At 41.6% G+C, this 21,677-nt stretch overlaps 1 long non-coding RNA gene and 1 pseudogene across 1 annotated transcript; both read right to left on the bottom strand.

Annotated features, from left to right (window-relative positions):
- Positions 1-5,528: 5,528 nt before the first annotated feature.
- Positions 5,529-20,352, bottom strand: LOC125753729 (uncharacterized). Its single transcript, XR_007406187.1, has 3 exons — positions 13,477-20,352; positions 12,740-12,834; positions 5,529-5,858 (listed from the first exon to the last, which is right to left on the bottom strand). It is a non-coding gene; the product is annotated as an uncharacterized LOC125753729 (long non-coding RNA).
- LOC125753728 (peroxisomal trans-2-enoyl-CoA reductase-like) lies at positions 7,712-9,494 on the bottom strand (annotated as a pseudogene).
- Positions 20,353-21,677: the final 1,325 nt, after the last annotated feature.

Here is a 21,677-nt window from a genome sequence, read left to right as displayed (position 1 = left end):
GCGTGTTGGCCATGTCTATGTCTTCCTCTGCGAGATTTCTCTTCATGTCTTTTGCCCATTTCATGATTGGATTGTTTGTTTCTTTGGTGTTGAGTTTAAGAAGTTCTTTATATATCTTGGAAACTAGCCCTTTATCTGATATGTCATTTGCAAATATCTTCTCCCATTCTGTAGGTTGTCTTTGAGTTTTGTTGACTGTATCCTTTGCTGTGCAAAAGCTTCTTATCTTGATTAAGTCCCAATAGTTCATTTTTGCTTTTGTTTCTTTTGCCTTCGTGGATGTATCTTGCAAGAAGTTACTATGGCCGAGTTCAAAAAGGGTGTTGCCTGTGTTCTTCTCTAGGATTTTGATGGAATCATGTCTCACATTTAGATCTCTCATCCATTTTGAGTTTATCTTTGTGTATGGTGAAAGAGAGTGGTCTAGTTTCATTCTTCTGCATGTGGATGTCCAATTTTCCCAGCACCATTTATTGAAGAGACTGTCTTTCTTCCAGTGGATAGTCTTTCCTCCTTTATCGAATATTAGTTGCCCATAAAGTTCAGGGTCCACTTCTGGATTCTCTATTCTGTTCCACTGATCTATGTGTCTGTTTTTGTGCCAGTACCACACTGTCTTGATGACTACAGCTTTGTAGTACAACCTGAAATCTGGCATTGTGATGCCCCCAGATATGGTTTTCTTTTTTAAAATTCCCCTGGCTATTCGGGGTCTTTTCTGATTCCACACAAATCTTAAAATAATTTGTTCTCTCTGAAGAAAGTCCATGGTATTTTGATAGGGATTGCATTAAACGTGTATATTGCCCTGGGTAACATTGACATTTTCACAATATTAATTCTGCCAATCCATGAGCATGGAATATTTTTCCATCTCTTTGTGTCTTCCTCAATTTCTTTCAGAAGTGTTCTATAGTTTTGAGGGTATAGATCCTTTACATCTTTGGTGAGGTTTATTCCTAGGTATCTTATGCTTTTGGGTGCAATTGTAAATGGGATTGACTCCTTAATTTCTCTTTCTTCAGTCTCACTGTTAGTGTATAGAAATGCCACTGACTTCTGGGCATTGATTTTGTATCCTGCCACGCTACCGAATTGCTGTATGAGTTCTAGCAATCTTGGGGTGGAGACTTTTGGGTTTTCTATGTAGAGTATCATGTCATCGGCGAAGAGGGAGAGTTTGACGTCTTCTTTGCCAATTTGAATGCCTTTAATGTCTTTTTGTTGTCTGATTGCTGAGGCTAGGACTTCCAGTACTATGTTGAACAGCAGTGGTGAGAGTGGACATCCCTGTCTTGTTCCTGATCTTAGGGGAAAGGCTCCCAGTGCTTCCCCATTGAGAATGATATTTGCTGTGGGCTTTTCCTAGATGGCTTTTAAGATGTCGAGGAATGTTCCCTCTATCCCTACACTCTGAAGAGTTTTGATCAGGAATGGATGCTGTATTTTGTCAAATGCTTTCTCTGCATCCAATGAGAGGATCATATGGTTCTTGGTTTTTCTCTTGCTGATATGATGAATCACATTGATTGTTTTACGGGTGTTGAACCAGCCTTGTGTCCCAGGGATAAATCCTACTTGGTCATGGTGAATAATTTTTTTAATGTACTGTTGGATCCTATTGGCCAGTATCTTGTTGAGAATTTTTGCATCCATGTTCATCAGGGATATTGGTCTGTAATTCTCCTTTTTGGTGGGGTCTTTGTCTGGTTTTGGAATTAAGGTGATGCTGGCCTCATAGAACGAATTTGGAAGTACTCCATCTCTTTCTAACTTTCCAAACAGCTTTAGGAGAATAGGTATGGTTTCTTCTTTAAACGTTTGATAAAATTCCCCTGGGAAGCCATCTGGCCCTGGACTCTTGTGTCTTGGGAGGTTTTTGATGACTGCTTCAATTTCCTCCCTGGTTATTGGCCTGTTCAGGTTTTCTATTTCTTCCTGTTCCAGTTTTGGTAGTTTGTGGCTTTCCAGGAATGCGTCCATTTCTTCTAGATTGCCTAATTTATTGGCGTATAGCTGTTCATAATATGTTTTTAAAATCGTTTGTATTTCCTTGGTGTTGGTAGTGATCTCTCCTTTCTCATTCATGATTTTATTAATTTGAGTCTTCTCTCTCTTCTTTTTAATAAGGCTGGCTAATGGTTTATCTATCTTGTTAATTCTTTCAGAGAACCAACTCCTGGTTTTGTTGATCTGTTCCACAGTTCTTCTGGTCTCGATTTCGTTGAGTTCTGCTCGAATCTTTATTAACTCCCTTCTTCTCTTGGGTGTAGGATCTATTTGCTGTTTTTTCTCTAGCTCCTTTATGTGTAAGGTTAGCTTTTGTATTTGAGTTCTTTCCAGTTTTTGAATGGATGCTTGTATTGCGATGTATTTCCCCCTTAGGACTGCTTTTGCTGCATCCCAAAGATTTTGAACGGTTGTATCTTCATTCTCATTAGTTTCCATGAATCTTTTTAATTCTTCCTTAATTTCCTGGTTGACCCTTTTATCATTTAGCAGGATGGTCCTTAACCGGAGGTTTTCTTTCTTCACTCATGAAGCATCAGGTTAATTTCAGGTCACTTATATTCTTTCCACGGCCTAAACCCTCCTTTCTTCCTAGGCTTCCTAGGCTTTCTTCCTACACTTCCTAGGGAAGTGTAGCCCCATCCCATTACCCTCCAAGGCCACCCAGGCTACAGAGCAGATTTTTGTGCTGTGACAGAGATTTTCTAGACCCGTGCTGTCTGATGTGAAAGCCATGAGACACATGTGACAACAGACCACTTGAAATGTGGCTCATGGGACTAACTCAATTTTTAGTTTTATTTAATTTCAATTAATTTCAATTAATAGCTACATGTAGCTACATGCTACATTTTTGGACAGTACAAAACTAGAATCTATAGAAGTCAGAGACAGGAAACATTCATTCGTAATCTCACCAAGCTATGAAATCCACTCCTATGATGCTATTATGGCGTTGGCAAGAAAACTGAGAAATATAATATGTCCCTTTTTAAGGAACAGTGAATATTGGCAATTATTGGCCAATCTCACTTTTTTATAAAGATATTTATTTATTTATTTATTCATTCATTCATTCATTCATGAGAGACAGAGAGAGAGAGAGAGAGAGAGAGAGAGGCGCAGAAGCAGGCTCCATGCCAGGAGCCCGACACGGGACTCAATCCCAGGACTCCAGGATCACGCCCTGGGCCAAAGGCAGTTGCCAAACCGCTGAGCCACCCAGGGATCCCCTCACTTTTGAAGCTGGATGTAAAAGTCCTAAACAATGAAACACTGACAAATCGTTCTCTTAAAAAGATGATCATGTATGATTGATACCAGGAATGCAAGAAGGGTTAATGTCATTAATTATTTAACTGTGTCAATGGCGACAGGAAAATCAAGTAAGGGATAGGAAGAAAATTCCTGAACCTGATATTTAGTAGTGGTGTTCTATATACACTGCCTTTAAAGTCAAATAAGAGCCACCATTCACATCCTGCACACCTGATGCACCCTGCACGTCCAATTCAGGGAGTGTCACTGATCCAGGGCCCACCCTGTTGCCCACAAGAATCCCTGGCAGCCTGGAGCAAGGGCCACACCTCACATGTGTTGCTCTGCACCAAGGACTGCGTGCAACAGACTAGCTCCTGGGAGACACTTTGGTTTGAGGACTTGCCAAGGACTTTGCTGAACCTGCTTGAGAGTGCCTGGTGGATCTGGCACACTTCCACCTCACCTTGCCTCCCTAATTGCCTCATCGCCTATGTCCATCTGTAGCTCTCCAAGCCTTCCTTGGCTCCTTCCTCATTTTCCTTCATAGACAACTCCCCTAGTAAAATCCTTGCACATTTTCCTATCTTAGCATCTGGTTCCTGTGGGGCCTGGACTAACTCAGATGTCATATCGCCTCTTCTATTCAACACTGTACTGGACATCCTGTCACACTTTTACAAGGAAAAAGGTTGTATGAGAACAGGAAAAGAAGAAACAAAAGTGCTAATAAATGTAGATCATATGACTCTTTACACAGGAAATCCAAGACAATCCTAGACAAACCTACAGAATAATAGAGTTCAGCCAGGTTGTGTCACATAAGATTGACATATAGACATCAGTGGTGCTAGTATGTATCAGTAACAACCATTTGAAAAATGTAATCGTCATGATTATAAGGTCCCAATCACAAGTGTACTAGATGGTCCTTAATAAAAGCAACAACAACAACAACAACAACAAAATAAATAAATAAATAAATAAAAGCAACAAATGTTTCTCAAGATGTCTTTAAAAGATTTCAAAATTTTGGACCAGAGTATATATAACGTGACAATCACTTAAATTGACTTTTAACTTTCTTATAAGTTCTAGATAATAACAACCATAACGCACAGATTATTAAGACAGCAAAAGGACACTGCTGGGGGGCTGCATGGTGGTGCAATCAGTTGAGCGTCCACTCTTGGTTTCTCCCAGGGGTTGTGGGATTGAGCCCTGCAGAGGGCTCCAGGCTCTGCGCTCTGCATATAGTTTGCTTGAGACCCTCTTTCCCTCTTCTTCTGCCCCTCCCCACCACCCTCTTGGGCTCTCATAAATAAATAAATAAATAAGTAAATAAATAAATAAATAAATAAATAAATAAAGTAATTAAAAAAGTACACTGTTGGGAGAAATAAAATTTTTTTTGGGGGGGGAGAAATAATTAAATAAAATCTCCTGTCAGGGGATCCCTGGGTGGCTCAGCGGTTTAGCACCTGCCTTTGGCCCAGGGCGGGATCCTGGAGTCCCGGGATCGAGTCCCACGTCAGGCTCCCAGCATGGAGCCTGCTTCTCCCTCCTCCTGTGTCTCTGCCTCTCTCTCTCTCTCTGTCTATCATAAATAAATAACTCTTTAAAAAAAATCTCCTGTCAACCCAGTACAACCCCTTCACAAAATGTAGACAAGAATGAAAGTTTTGTTATTAAGCATTAAACCAGACCATGATGCCTATCACAGGCATTCAGCTAAAGAAATTGGAATGATAAAGAAATCTCACCCTTTTAGATAGCTAGGCAGAAACAATCCATTACATACATACAACTGTCTTAGTCCAAAGGAAAAATTAAAACTTGGAGCCAAGTGCTTGGACAAAACTTCCACAGAGTTAGGGAGACAGAACCCCACACTCCTCTGTGTTCACCTTTCACAGAGGTGGCTCCAGAAAGACACACCTAGAATGCAAAACTGGCAAAAGGCTTGTTCAGCTTTTTAAAAGATTACATATGTGTGAAAAGAACAAAGAAGATTAGGATCACAAATTTTCAAAAGGAAATGCTGGAAAGAAAAGCAGGGGAAGAAAGTGTTCTTTCCCTTTTGGCACGAGGGACACATCAAAGTTCTTGAGACTAAAGCAAAGTTATTTGTTTTGTATATTTTTTAATTGGAGTTCAATTTGCCAACATATAGTATAACACGCAGTGCTCATCCCGTCAAGCGCCCCCCTCTGTGCCCATCACCCAGTCCCCCCGTCCCCCCGCCCCTTCCACTACCCCTTGTTTGTTTCCCAGAGTTAGGTGTCTCTCATGTGCTGTCACCCTCTATGATATTTCCCACTCATTTTCTCTCCTTTCCCCTATAATCCCTTTCACTATTTTTTATATTTCCCGAATGAATGAAACCATATAACGTTTGTCCTTCTCCAAATGACTTACTTCACTCAGTGTAATACCCTCCAGTTCTATTCATGTTGAAGCAAATGGTGAGTATTCATTGTTTCTAATGGCTGAGTAATATTCCATTGTATACATAGACCACGTCTTCTTTATCCATTCGTCTGTCGATGGACACCGAGGCTCCTGCCACAGTTTGGCTATTGTGGACATTGCTGTAAAGTAAAGTTTTTAGTTAGAGGCAAATTCATAGTCAGTTTCTTCAATTACTAAAGAACACCGAACATATAAACTCTACAATTCATTTAATAAGAATAAAATCAACCACAAAGGCAGCAGAAGAAAGGGCATAATTACGAGCACTTGAAGATAAAATAATTAGCAGAAAAACAGCATTAGGAGAAAAATAGGCAGACTGTAAAGAAGAGAAAAAGAACTAATCAGAATTAGAAATGGCAAAGTGACTATACCTATGGACACGGATCATATCATGAGAACCAAGAGAAACAAAGACAGAACGAGCAGCACTATCAGTATTTTGTTGATGTTTGAATTAGGACAAGCATACACACTATCAACATTGGGAAAGCTGTGGCCAATGCAATATGACATGTAATGCTGGTGCTCTCAATAGCAATTAAAAGAAAAAGAGATAGAAAAAAACCCATGTATTTCAGTGGAAAACTATGCATCCTTTATAATGTATACCCTTTTAGATTATCAGATTCTAGATTATCAGCTCAGATTCCTGTTCATTATCTTTGTGCGATTTTGTAACTCCTTGTATGTTGTAGGTAACTGATAGATATATAATTCTATCTAGCCTGGTAGTGACTTTCCGCTAATTTCCACCTGTGGAAAAGCAGTTTTATCTTTATTCATAATTCATCTCACCATCCCTTTATGTCATATAACTGCACTGTTTGGATTCTTCTTTTGAATTGGCTAGAACATCTGCCTCACATATTCACTTTATAACTCTATATGAGAGTCATGATTCTACCTTTTTTACCAATAGAAAGCTAAAAGAAAAAAATTTTTTAAAGGCTAATATAATAAGAATATTTTTATTGATGTGACTGGATGGGAATGTTGAGTATATCCAGCAAGAACTGAATAGTAAATGTACAATGGCAAAGTAACTTAGACACATGAAAGAAACCACACCCTAACCAGGCTATCACTAGGGATGACATTAATAATAAATATGTGAAATAAAATTAAGAATAGCAAATTACTGATGTAATGGAATAAAATTAACAAAACTAAAGACTTGTCAATGGGCAGAAAGCAAATATTGAAAAGATATAAATTCTTAACTTATTGTTATAATCAGAATATTTTTGGTAATCTGTCTAAATAATTATAACTTTAATCTAGAAGAAACAACAAAATAAGAGAATGCTAAAAGATACTAACTTTACCAGATATTTGCATAAAGTAATATTGACCCAAGAACAAAAACCAACTGATGAACATAAATAAAGGAAGCTCTCCCAAGAGCTCACTGTATTATTGAAGGATCTAGTCTTCAGGGGATCCCTGCATGGCTCAGGGGTTTGGCACCTACCTTCAGCCCAGGGCGCCATCCTGGAGTCCCAGGATCGGGTCCCGCATCGGGCTCCCTGCATAGAGCATGCTTCTCCCTCTGCCTGTGTCTCTGCCTCTCTCTCTCTCTCTCTCTATCATGAATAAATAAATAAAATCTTAAAAAAAAGAAGGATCTAGTCTTCAGTATCCAGATTGTTGACTACAGATAGCTAAGACAAAAAGACGAGCTTCTTTGGAGAAGATTCCAGTGAAAGGTGGCTCAGCAAAGTGAGGGAAACTGCCTGTCACAGTTAAGGTTTAGGCAGCAGGAGAATCTGGCAGCTAACTCTTCGTCCTCCAACCTCCACTCTCAGAGCTTTCCCACAAATCCAGCAGCAACAAACCCTCCGCAATGCTTCCCTGTCTCAGGGACACCTGGGTGGCTCAGGGGTTGAGCGCCTGCCTTGGGCCCAGGGCATGATCCCGGATTCCCCGGATCGAGTCCCACGTCGGGCTCCCTGCATGGAGCCTGCTTCTCCCTCTCCCTCTGCCTGTGTCTCTGCCTCTCTCTCTGTGTCTATGAATAAATAAATAAAATCTTTAAAAAAAAAAGAATTTGTAAGATGCATCACATAGGAAAGAAAAAAATCCACTACCAATAAAACACCCAGTGAGGGTAAGGCCCATACTGATTACTGAGATGCCAATCCCTGATGTATCCATGATGCACAATGAATAGGACTTTTTGGTAGGTGGACGTATAGCGTGAAAAAATAATTTTCTAGAGGGACACCTGGGTGGCTCAGCCGTTGAGTGCCTGCCTTCGGCCCAGGGCGTGATCCTGGAATCCTTGGTTCGAGTCCCACATTGGGCTCCCGGCATGGAGCCTGCTTCTCCCTCTCCCTCTGCCTGTGTCTCTGCCTCTCTCTCTGTGTGTCTCTCATGAATAAATAAATAAAGTCTTTAAAAAATAATAAATAAAGTATGTTAATTTCATTCATAAAAAAGTCTTTAAACACAGGCTAAACAACATTGGTTGGGGCTTAAGAATGCATTTATTTCAGGAATAGTTTCTGCTTGGGCATAACTGATAACATTCAAAAGGCAGAAAGTGATTTTTCCGTACAAATTATTATAACTCTAAAGTACCAAAGGGCATTCTGGAGATACTAAGACATTTGGGGATAAAAAACATATGTAGTTTCCATAGCTTGGCTTTATTCCTGAAAGACTCCCTCATCCTTTTGACAACAGAAATATCCCCCGCTCGCTAAGGCCAGTTGTATATCAAATACTCCCATATACAAAGACTGGCCCCATCCCCATCCACCAATTTTCCAGTGATAAGAGAAGCTACAGGAGACAGCAGGAAGCAGACCAATAGGGAGATCTCTCAGGAACTCCAATTTGCTTCGCTGGAATTTTCTTAACCGTCCAAATACGTCTTTTGCCAAAGAGCCATAGTTGTCAATAGCAGTCAGGGAATAAATGACGCCAGGGGCAACACAGTTGCTCCTTACTCCGTTCTGGCCTATTCTACAGCCAAGGATTTGGTGAGATTGTAAACACCTGCTCTGGCAGCTGCACTATACACAAGTCCTGGAAATCCATTTTAAACAAGGATAATATTATTCAGAATGGATCCTCCATGCTCTTTCATCCAGGAGTTGTAAACTGCTCTCCACATGTAGAAGGTGCTCATCAATTTGGTTTCGATCACAGCATGCCATCCCTTTGCACTGATGTGTTTTGCAGGAGACCTGAACTGACCTCCTCCATTGTTTACAAAAAATTGATCTTACCATAAATATCTAAGGTGGATTTGACCAAATTGTTCACCGCCTTTTCTTTGCAGATGTTGCATTTTATGGGAGTGACCTGAGCCTGGTGGGCTCAGTTCATCTGCAGTAGATTTTAGTCAATCAAAGTTACGTGACGCAATGACCACATTACACCCCAGCTGCAAGATCTTGGTCATGATGGCCTTTCTGATACCTGTGTCCCCTCTGGTGATGATGGCCAGTTGGTCTTGCAGCAAGCCAGCAACCAGCCAGCTCTTGCCCTTGTCCCAAGTGCCCATCTCCACCAAGCATCTGAGTCTTAGGAGTGCTAAAGTCACTTACATGGTAAAAAATAATAATAATAATAATAATATTTTTTACTTTATTTATTCTTGAGAGACACATACACAGAGAGGCAGAGACATAGGCAGAGGGAGAAGCAGGCTTCCTGTAAGGAACCCAATGTGGGACTCCATCTCTGACCCCGGGATCATGCCGTGACCCGAAGGCAGAAGACACTCCACTCCTGAGCCATCCGGGTGTCCCTACAGGAAAATTCTTATGTTAAAAAAAAATCAATAGCCTGTCTAAATTATCTCATTTTATTAAAAATAGATTATCATTTTAAATACTGATATTCCGTCAGAAGTCTCTTATTGACAGTTATTTTGAATTTCAAACTATAAATAACCCAGAAATAAATTTTGTTAAATGCCTTTATCCAAATTTCAGGTTATTGAGTATATGCTTCCTTTACATCTTTTTCTCCTTTATGGAGATGATCATGTGGGATCTCTTCCTCTCTTTTGTGTCAATATGGTGAGGTTTGGTTTTGTCTTTTTTAAAGACTTTATTTATTCATGTCAGAGAGAGAGAGAGAGAGAGAGAGAGAGTGACAGGCGGAGGGAGAAGCAGGCTTCATGCAGGGAGCCCGATACGGGTTCGATCCTGGGTCTCCAGGATCAAGCCCTGGGCCGAAGGCAGGCGCTAAACTGCTGAGCCACCCAGAGATCCCCAATATGGTGGGTTTTATTAAAAGATTTCCTCATATTGGACTATCCTTGCATTTCTAGTATTTCTCACTTAGTCACATGCTATTATGACTATCAATGCCATTGCACCAGTATTTATCAATGAGATTCGTCTGTAATTTTCTTTTAGAGACCGTTTTGTGAATTTGTGTTTGGGATTTTTTTTTTTAGTGAAATAGCTCTGTCAATTTTGATCTGTGTTGGACTTTGACTTGAATCTAGTGTGGTCTGGGGTGAATGAGCTGGCTGAATGACAGACCCTATCCTGTGATAGGTGGAAAGAGGATACTTCCGTGAAAAACTATGCATTGCTCATATCTTACTTGTTCAGTCTAGTCTTCACTATTTCCTAGTCTTTCATGGTTTTTAAGCTACTTCAGAAGACAAGTGATAGCAATGCAAAATAATTCTTGTCTCTGGACATGTACATTCTGTCCTATTCAATTGACTTCTCACTAGCCGGTTAAATAAATCTTTAACACTTGTTCGTTTTTGTATCTGCATGAGTCATGATTTTATCATTTTTAAATAATCTATTTTTATTGTAAAAATATATTTATATTATGTATATTTATGTAAAATATACATAAAATTGCCATCTTAACCATTTTTTAAAATATGCGGGTCAGTGGCATTAAGCACATTATTGTGCACATCACCACCATCCATCCCCAGAACTCTTTCATCCTACTAAATTGAAATTGTACCCAGTAAATAATAACCCTCCATTCCTCTATCACCTAAGCTCCTGGGAAACCACCCTTCAACTTTCTGTCTTTATAAATTGGACCGCTCTACATATCTTTGTAAGTGTGCTAGGAGGAAATACTTCCTACCAATTCAGATGCAGTGATCTAGAGACTATTAATTAACTGACAGATTTGGGATCCCTGGGTGGCGCAGCGGTTTGGCACCTGCCTTTGGCCCAGGGCGCGATCCTGGAGACCCGGGATCGAATCCCACGTCAGGCTCCCGGTGCATGGAGCCTGCTTCTCCCTCTGCCTGTGTCTCTGCGTCTCTCTCTCTCACTGTGTGCCTATCATAAATAAATTAAAAAATTAAAAAAAATTAACTGACAGATTTACAGGAGAAAAGACAAGATTAATTTACACACTCACGCAGGAGCATTCAGATGAAGAGGCTCCCTAAAGAGCTGGAGATAGACGTTTATATACCAACTGAACAGGGGAAAGCGATGGAAAGCAAAGAAAGAGCTTCTCTGGAAAAGACTAAGGAGCTTTTAGGAAAACAAATGGAAAGTATGATATTGTCATGTTTGCCACTTCTCAGATGCAAGTGGTCCAGGCTGAGAGTGAAACTACCCCAAAGAGGGATTTATGGCAGCTTCTCTCTCAGAAGGATAAGCCTTTAGTCAGATACATGAGACCCAGAAAGGCTTCTGCATTTGCTGTGTCATAAATGACTTCAGTTTAAAATAACCTTGCTCCAACTCAAGGGGTATAAGTGGATCCATACAAGTGGAATCATACAGTATTTGTCCTTCAGTGACTAGCTTATTTCATTTAGCATAATGTCCCCAAGGTTCATCCATGCTTACAATGTGTTAGGAATTACCTTCCTTTTAAAGACTGAAATAAAATTCTGCTGTACTTACATATTACATCGTGTTTATCCGTTCATCCATTGATGGACACTTGAGTTCCTTCCGCCTCTTAACTATTGTGAATAAATGTGCTTATGAATACAGCTGTACAAATTCTTCAAGACCCTCCTTTCAATTCTTTGGGGTATATACCCAGAAGTAAAATTGCTGGATATATATTTTTTAAGATCTTATTTATTTATTCATGAGAGACACAGAGAGAGAGAGAGAGAGAGAGAGAGAGAGAGAGAGGCAGAGACACAGGCAGAGGGAGAAGCAGGCTCCATGCACCGGGAGCCCGATGTGGGATTCGATCCCGGGTCTCCAGGATCGCGACCTGGGCCAAAGGCAGGCGCCAAACCGCTGCGCCACCCATGGATCCCCCAAAAGGTTTTAATATTTAATTGTAAAGGTGGGCAATAAATCTAAATTGTGGTATCATTATGATTTTTTCTTTTTTAAAGAGTTTACTTATTTCTTTTAGAGAGAGAGAACACAAGTTGAGGAGGGAGAGGGACAAGCAGTCTCTGCACTGAATGTGGAGCCTGATGTGGGATTTGACCTCATGACCCTGAGATCATGCTCTGAGTCAAAATCAAGAGTTGGATGCTCAACCGAGACACCCAGGTGCTCCTCATTGTGATTCTTAAAACGAGAGATACACAGTGACTTATTTTTCATGGCAAATATTTTTAGATCCATAAAGCTTTATGGTAATTATCCATGTGTTATTTGTTTTGGTCATGCTGTCAAATTTGTAATAAAGCTTCTTAACCCAAAGGAAAAATAAAGTTATGTGTAGCAAAAAAATTTTTTCTCTCTGTAGTGTGTTTGAATCTATTAAGATATATATGCTCCAGGGGCATCTGGGAAGCTGTCAATTAAAATGTTTGCCTTTGGCTCAGGTCATTATGCCAGGGTCCTGGGATCAAGTCCCGTGTTGGGCCTGCCTGCTGCTCCCCCTACTATTCTTTTTCTGATTGATAGATAAATAGATAGATAAATAAATAATCTTTTTAAAACAGATATATATGCTCCAAACAAACCTTAAAGAAAAAACAGCAAAATGTTATTGGTTTCACTCTTCACACACTGCTATAAACATTCTCATTAGCTCACACAGTCCTTCCAGCTGGCTTACGTATACTTACTTCCCTTCGGCTTCAGGGATTGGGGGAATGGCTGGAAGTGCACACGAGGCTCTTTTTGTGATAAATTGTAAGCAGGCATACATTCAGCCAGAAGCCTTCCAGATTGGTCATATAAAAACATGGAGAGCAAAAAGAAAATGGAACTGAATGACTACCAAATTTCTACTCAGTACAGAACATTTTAGACTTACAACAGTAACTCTAAAAGCTCCCATTAAGCACGTTCAATATTAGTTTATAACCATTATCTCATTTAATCTTCACACACATACAATTTATGTGGTATATAGCATCTTAATTCCCATTTCAGAGCTGAGGAATGCTCTGCTTGAGGTCATGCAGCTAGTAATTGGAGCTAGGGGTTCTTAACATTGCATACTCTTTTCACCCTGGGGATGCTACTGAACTCAAAGGGCAGTTCTGAGGATTAGATGTGCTGAGGCACATTGTTTCCTTAGCCTCCTGCCTGCCATGGAGTAAGTAGTCATTATATGATCGCCATTAGTATTGAATCATTACTATTTAATATTAAATTATATTAATACAAATAAAACAATTAAGTTATTAATTGTGCATATCTGGGTCCTATGTATAGGTTTTCCAACCGTTTTATTCAATTCCTGTACTTCAAGATCATATAGCACACAAGTGAGAATATCTCCAACTTTGTGATTATAAATTAATAAAGGGTTAAGACTAGGAATACAGAAGTACTCACAGTTCAAATTTTAACTCACCATTTGTGAAATTGTGGGTCAGGATGATGTTGTAATAGGTAATAGGGCCATCCTAGTTGCTGGACAATGTTCTGGTCAGGAGTCCATCGGCAGCACTTTGGGATGGGTACTCCATTCTGGAGTCTGACTTTCAACACTTGCAGTCCAGAAATTCAACTTAGTCAGTCTATGGAAAATTACTGAGGCTCTTGGAAATTATTAAAATGAACCAAACTAACCAAATAAGTAATCTTTAAATCATATTATCAATTGTGTATATATAATTAGAGACATACCTCTCCTAGAAGGGGCTATTCTATCCCCTTATTGTCCTAGCAATGAGAACAAATTCTTGCTCACAGGTGGTCCATTGGAAATCACTTCCCTAACCAGAGTTAGGGAATCTCCCTAACCAGAGTTCTTCCTCCCCAAATCTCTCCCCTATTATGTGTTTTGTTTTCTGGTAGCAGTTATCACTACCTAAAATTATCTTACTTCCTCCTAGATTGTCTGCCTTCCTCCATTAGAATGGCAGGTTCTCTGATGTTTGTTCACTGCCATATCCCTAACTTCTAGAACAGAGCTTGACACATAGCAGGAACTCAATATATGCTTGAATGAATTAATGTCATCTGGAGGTTGTAAACCCAAGTTAGATGCAAGTCAACTTAAGCTTCTTTCCCTCAACAGGAAATAGTTGCCCTGTCACTGAACTGAGTTTAGGGACAGTCCTCAGAGATGGGTCGGCCCCCTCGGACTCAGACCCCAGAGCAGGTGGAACCTGGCCCAGCCCAGTGATCTGTGTGTCTGCTCTCTCAGCTGCCCTCCAAAGCCCTGGGATCGACTTGCCACACTCACTTGCACCCTGAGCCACAGCTTCTGGTATAAGCAGAAACCACGGAGCCTCCCAGTTTCTCTTATTCCTTTCTTCAGGTTCAAGGACCCCTAAGGCTCTGGGTCCCTAGTTGGTGTTCTGGACCTAAAGATATGGGCATCTGCTTATATCTAACTCTAACCTGTTGTGGCCCAATGATCTCCTCCCTGCAACAAAGAAGGACTGAGATATGTAGATTGAGAACTGTGATCCTTCTTGGTTGTTAAAATAACTTACAAGTTATTATGGTACTAATTTTGGGGAACAGCAATGGATACTGAGTTTGTGCTTAATGCTCATCAACTGTTCCCCTCCCATATTCCCATTAAATATGTTTGAGAACTCAAAAGGCTAACTCCCAAGACCACCCTGAAATAGAGTCCTCCAGTCTTTTTTCTTTTTTTTTAAGATCTTATTTATTTGAGAGGGAGAGTATCTGCACACAGGAGTGGGGGGTAGAGGAGACGGGAGGGAGAGGGAGAAGCAGGCTCCCCGCCTGAGAGGCTGCAGCGCCTGGCATTCCAGTAGTGCTTTGTGTGGACTCAGGGGACCATTCCCCCGGTGACTTTGAAGGGAAGCCTTCTGAGAAGCTTGGGACCAGAAGAGTTCAGGTGCAAGAGGAATAGGGATGGTGTGGACCTTGAAGACCCTGATCCCATCATAGAATGTTGTGGTGTCCTGGGGGTCTCATGCAGGACTGGGGTGCCAAAGTAGCAGACACTCTGTTCAGCTTTGTCGGGGCACGATGGCACTGTGTATCCAGGCTCCAGCTGTTATCTTTTCTTTTTTTTTTTCCAGCTGTTTTCTGAGAGCCACTTGTTATTGTCTTCTCCTCATAAAAGTGAGGGGAACTGATTCTTCAAGTTGGTTTTATAAGATCACTTGAACTACTTCTCAAATGACTGAATTCACAAGCCAGGTCACAGACTATCCTAGTTCAGGTAACAATGACCTGCAATGCACACGTAAACCTCTTATCCGCCAAGTCCACTGCGTACTCCTAGCCACAGACTCTTTTACTCTGGACATCACCCTGATCCTGGGTGGCTAAATACATGTCCATCGTTTTCACCGGATTGTCCCGTCTTTTCATGGTTCTACTTCTGGTTTCTTCTGCATCCTGTTCTGTGCAGTTCCCTGCTGCTCTGGATCTATGCAGTCCCTTTAGGGGAATGTGCTGACCTCAAGATGCTCCTGGCACGAAGGTGGTAAGTGACAGCATCCAAAACCTGGTTCAAAGTTCATGCTATTCCATGATGTCACAGGAGCTGAGGCCTGTCTACACAGTGGCCTACTTCACAACTCCCATAAATAGCCTATATTCCATAAAACGCAGGGGTTGGTCACTATCAGGAGATTGGAATGAAACTTAAAATAACTCCACCAATCCAAATAGGAGGGGTCTGCCCTCAGTTTGTTTTGATCTTTTTTAAAAAAAATCTTTATTTTATTTTATTTTTTATTTTTTTGAGAGAGACAGCATGACCAGAGGGTGAAGGGCAGAGGGAGAGGGAGAGGCAGAGAATCCCAAGCAGGCACCACACCCAGCTCGGTGCCTAACTAACATAAGATCTGATCTCACGACCCTGAGGTCATGACCTGAGCCAAAATCAAGAGGAGGGCACTTAACTGACTGAGCCACCCAGGTGTCCCTCAGTTTCTTTTTCTATTAACCCTTTAAGATAGAGATCTTTTGTATAAGTGAGCAGTAGGTAGAAGAATTGGTGGCACCAACAAAGACCAACAGGACTCACAGCAGGGTCGTCTGTCTTCAGTGGTGCTGGGAGCAGGTCTCTGCGGACTTAACACTCCCTGCATATCACGGGGAGATGGCCACCTATCGCTCAGGTCCTTAAAAATGTTTGTTAAATTCGTTTAGGCAGGGGTAGAAGTACTTTCTAGAAACTGAATTTAATAGCACCTGTCAGGGAGAAGAAAAGCCTATTGTTCAGATCGAAGAGGCTCACAGAGTCAGAAAGTCTGAGGAACTCAACAAAATAGCCTCTGATGTGCGGCACCATGGGGGGAAGGGTTCCAAGGTCCTGGGGGAGACAGGAGAACCGGAAGTCAGCATCTCTGTTGCCTGAGACCTCAGCCAGCTCACTCCTCCTGCCCCTTCCCCATCCTGGGCAAGTGGCGCCTCTAACAGTGAACCCAGGAAAGGAAAAGACAGCAGGAAAGGGAAAACAGGAATAGAAAAATGGAAGGAACAAACAGAATAAAAATAGTAAGATGAGAAGAATGTGGTTTTTTTCCTCGGATACCAAATATGTGTTGTTTTCCACACCAATTCTGACACTAACTGGGTATCTAAAAATTCAATTTAATGACACCGCCTAGCTGGAGTTACCATCACATTCCACACAGGTTAAATGGCTCAGTCCCACAAGACTATGTGCACTTCAGATGCCAGATAGGAATGGGGGGGGGTGCTCAGGCTACCTGTGCTTCTGCCAACTGCAAATGTGGGGGCTCCCCTGACCCCTCAGGTATGATTACGACTCACCTTAGGAATGCACTTTACTTACAATGACTGGTTATAAAGGATCTACCTCAGACACAGCCAAAGGGAAGTGATGCATAGGACACTGTAGAGGGTGGGTGCCACAGAACTTCCAGGGCTCCTCCAGGGTGCCACCCTACCAACACATCCATGTGCCCACCAACCAGAAACTCTCTAGAACTTGTTTTGAGGGGTTTTATGGAGGTTTCATTACACAGGCGTGATTGGCTGAATCAGTGGCCATGGTGATTGAGCTCAATCTCTGATGCCTCTCCCCTCCTAGAAGGTTAGGGATGAGGCTGAAAAATTTAACCCTCTCATCACCAAACCTTCACACAGGCAAAAATCTACATATACATTTGGATTTCCCAAAATGTAACTACTAATAACCTAATAGTCGATTAACACACATTTGGTATGTTACAAGTCTTATATACTGTATTGTTAAAATAGAGCTAGAGAAAATAAAATCATTAAGAAAAATCACATTTATACTATTGTACTGTATCTGTCCAAAAAGAGAAAATCCACCCTTGCGTTAAGTGGACCTTTGCAGTTCAAACATGTTGTTCAAGAGCCCTGCTGTGGGGCACAGCTACAGCAGTGCTTAGAAAGAAATTAAGAGATAAGTGCTTAGGTAATAAATATACCATAGACAAAATGACCTTACTGGATGTGAACTCCATTCTGTGGGAGATTGACTAGCCTTCTCTTGAGGAATAGACACCCACCTATGAGCCTGGCTACTGGGTTCCTGAACTTTTCCCATAACTACCCAGAAGAGTTGCAGTAGGAATGACTGGACAGAGACAGAAACTGAAAGCTATGACTTTATGTGGCCAGAAACCCAACATAATCTTTGTACAAAGAGAAAAGAGAAGAAAAAATGGCATTGGCAGAAAAAGCAGGATTGTAGCACAGGATGGTCTTGATCCATTGACCATTGGGTTAGGGGTCCAGCACCCTTCTGCTACCTTTTCCTCTGTTGTAACAAAGATCCTTATTGTCGGGGCTATAGGGAAAAAACACTTATGGCATGCCTGTAGCACAGTGAAGGGGTTGATTCAAACTAATTGGAAGCCCAGGGTCCTTAAGCACTATAAAGCCATCATACCATGAGGGAGGCTCCTAACCCTGAGGGTGCTAACTGGAAAATTTTTGGAGAAAGAAATTTATACAGATGAGAAGAAATGTAGGAGAATCACTGAAGTGTATACTGAGTGTCTAGAGGAAGGAAGAAACCTGACAGTGAGGAACTGAAGCAAAGCTAAAATAAGGATCCACCACTTGATCCAATTGGAAATTCAAAATCTACTAAAAATTTCATATGATAACTGTGGACCCAAGGAATTTAACAAAAATCCCCCCTACCCCTGGACAAGCAGAGCAGGGCTAACTCCATTTTGTGCTACATCCGCCATCTCATGTATGACCCCCACAAGACCTACTTATTGCACTCCCCCCACCCTAGTAAAGCCACTGAGCACACCCTTACTGGAAACGGGCTCATATAGGAATGCGGAACCCCTAAACCGCAAAGAATGTAAACCCCGCCTTTTGCTTGCCAATCCCGCGCGCCAATTCTGACCAGAGTGATAGGCTAGTTCAAATGGTCACTGTAGGGTAAACTGTAATTCAATTGGCCACCTGCGTGTGGACCGACATGACTGTGCAAGTCTGTGTGTGTTACAATCCCATTGGCCACTGGCCCCTATAAAACTGCTACGCCTCTTACCCTCGGGGTACAAGTCCCTGCTCCACTGTGTCGGGTATACTTGGCCCAAGCTCTAGTTTGCAAATAAACCCTCATGCGCTTGCATCAGTGTTGGCTTCTAGGTGGTTTCTCGGATACGCCATCTTGGGCACAATAACAAAAAGACACACGTTGGCTTTGTGCCGCTATTAACACAGATTCTTTTTTTTTTTTGATTCTTTAATATTTGCCTTAAATGTGTCAGTTGGTAAAGCTTCACAGCCTTAATCCTGAGGCTCAAGTTATAGTTGTATCTGGAGACCCCAAAAATTTAACCAAGGTACTCATTATAACCCTTTAGTAGAGTTACTGAATATGAAGTGGAGGACAAATAGGTAAGTTTTACCTTAATCATCCAAACTATTACTGTCCTGCGTAAATCTTCACAGTCATAGCACCCATTGCCTCAAAATATCCCACATTGGGTGAGAAAGCTCTGCCCAAGTGAGTAATAAATTAAAATTAAGACTTTGGGGGCAGCCCGGTGGCTCAGTGGTTTTGCACCGCATTGGACCCAGGGCATGATCCTGGAGACCTGGGATGGAGTCACACATCGGGCTCCCTGCACGGAGCCTGCTTCTCCCTCTGCCTGTGTCTCTACTGCTCTCTCTCTGTGTCTCTCTCTCTGTGTCTGTCATGAAAAAATAAATTTTAAAAATCTTAAAAAAAAATAAAAGACTTTGGTAATTACAGGGGCACCTGGTTGGCTCACTTGGTAGAGCATGTATGTGACTCTTGATCTCAAGGTCGTGAGTTCGGGCCTGATGCTGGGCATGGAGCTTACCTTAAAAATAATAATAATAAAAAAAGACTTTGGTAGTAACAAATTGGCTTGACAAAAGTGAATCCCCATGGATGCCCCTCATCTATTAAAACAGTTAATATAGCCCAGTGCAAAATAAAAATTAAAAATAAAATAGGACTTCCTTCGGGCACCTGGGTGGCTCAGTCAGTTCAGGGTCTGACTGTTATCTCAGCTCAGGTCTTGGTCTCAGGGTTCTGGGTCCAAGGCTGGTATTACGCCTTCCTTCAATGATTGAAACTTTGGGAAAACCTAATGATTGAAGAAGTGATTATCCCTACTACTGCTCCGTTTAAAAACTTAAATTTACCTATTAAACTTTGCCCGTTAATAAACTTGGAAAGAAGGCAGGCACCTCATGGTGGACTACTGCAACCTTAATTCTGAGGTCCCATTCCCTAAGGCTCCATTACCAAACATTATTGAAATTTCCAAGTCCATCCCATCAGTAACAAAGAAATATTCTGAGATTACAGATTTGGCTAATAAATTCTGTTCGTTGTCTATTTCAATGCCTCTCAGCCATAGTTTGTCTTCACCTCCCAAGGGATACAATACACCTTTACCCATGGGGGTACCTCATGGGTACCTCAACAGCTTTGGGATCCATCACATACAATCTTTGAGGGCAAGACCTTAACTGGACCCAACTTTCTTGACACGCACAGGTATGACATTATATTGATGACATACCTCCTCCAAAGAGAGTCTTCTGACACACTCGTTATGAAGATATGAATCCCAGAGCTCACAAAAGGAGGATGGGTCCTCAATGTTCCATACACAATGCAAGTCCCACCACATCATTTTCAGTTAAAGTACCTGAAAATTATTTGGTAAACCGTCCCTGACACTGTCAAGAAACAGTTGTTAACCTTCTCAGCACAGAAGTCGAAAATCTTTTTGTCTTTTTGGGTTCTCAAAGGCAACATATTCCCTATTTACTAATTTTACTCAATTTGATTGATGCTGTTATTTGAAAATTGACCTCCATGGAATTGATGTAGGAACGAATTAGTGGCAGATGGGGGCCTAAGCAGGGAAAGATCAAGGAAAGGCCCCAGAGTCAGGCTCCTACCCATCCCAAGAAAACAGACATAAGACAGCAAAAACAGAAGAAATAAACGTGGCTCCCTAACTCCAAAATGCTAGGGACTATCCCCCCTTGCATGGCTACTAAGTAATCACAGAAACTCACCAGACTAAAAAGAAATAGGTCATTAAGATGTTTTCAATACAGTCCCTGCTCAAACCAAGACATCACAAGAATCGCAAGCTCATGGGCTACGTGACCAGGCTCACAGATATCCCAGATGTAGAGAAATATTATGGAGGAGGGATCAACCAGAGACAAAGGAACACCTTGCTCATGATATTTATAAGAACATCTTGTTATTACGATAGTTACAAATCCACCACTTTTGTTCTAAATATCCATCCAGATACTGACAAGAAATTTACCAAGTTCCCTGAGCAGTTTCCTATAAAAGACCATAAAAAGCCCTCAGTGGCACCCCTGTCAGGGGGGCCGTCTCAATTCTGAGAACTTTCTCTGCATGTCTGCTTAAAAAACTTCTATCACTTTGCTCACTCTGTGTCGTCTGTTCTAGATTCATTCCTTGACTCCTTGAGACAAGAACCAAGCTCTCCTGTATCATTTTGGTGCCCAAACCGGGGGCCACTCCCCTTAAAGGGTGAGTAAATGTGGATTCTATCCTTTCTTTCCTGGGTGACATCTCTCCCTTCGGTAACCGCTTCTTGTAACAAAAAGCAAAACCAGGTACTTGTCAGCCAGTTAAAGGCAGATAGCGAGGCTGCTGGTCTTAAAGACTCACGTTGACAGGCTTCTGGAGAAAGGTTTGCTCAATCCCCCTTCCCTAAAGGAAGGGAATGTTGGCCTAAGCCTAACCAGCTCCACTTTCTGTTTTCTGGCTTTCTGCATTGGCTTTTCCCCCCGCCTGAGGGCCTTCGCTTATTGTGGGGTCATGCTTGCAAACGGGGCCCCAGGTACTGGAACAGAGAGAAGCAAGGGTGAGGCAGGAAACTTAACTGCAACTGATCATTGTGGAGTCCGAGAAAATTAAGGCCATTCACCTCAAGTTCAGCATTAGCACAAATACAGCCATCTCAGGCCCTGTGAAGAAGAGCTGAACTTTACCTTCCTTCAGTTAAGCCCCATATTAGAATGAGAACAAAGCTCAGAACGCCCTTGGCAGGAAGTCCCATATCAGAAAGACTACAGAGCTCAGAGAATCCCTTACAGATCTTAAGAAACTCCCCCACCCTTTCC

The sequence above is a fragment of the Canis lupus genome, chromosome 26 (assembly GCF_003254725.2).
Source record: "Canis lupus dingo isolate Sandy chromosome 26, ASM325472v2, whole genome shotgun sequence".
NCBI lineage: Eukaryota > Metazoa > Chordata > Mammalia > Carnivora > Canidae > Canis > Canis lupus.
Note: the sequence above shows the minus strand (reverse complement) of the source record. Positions and strands in the feature narration are given on the sequence as shown.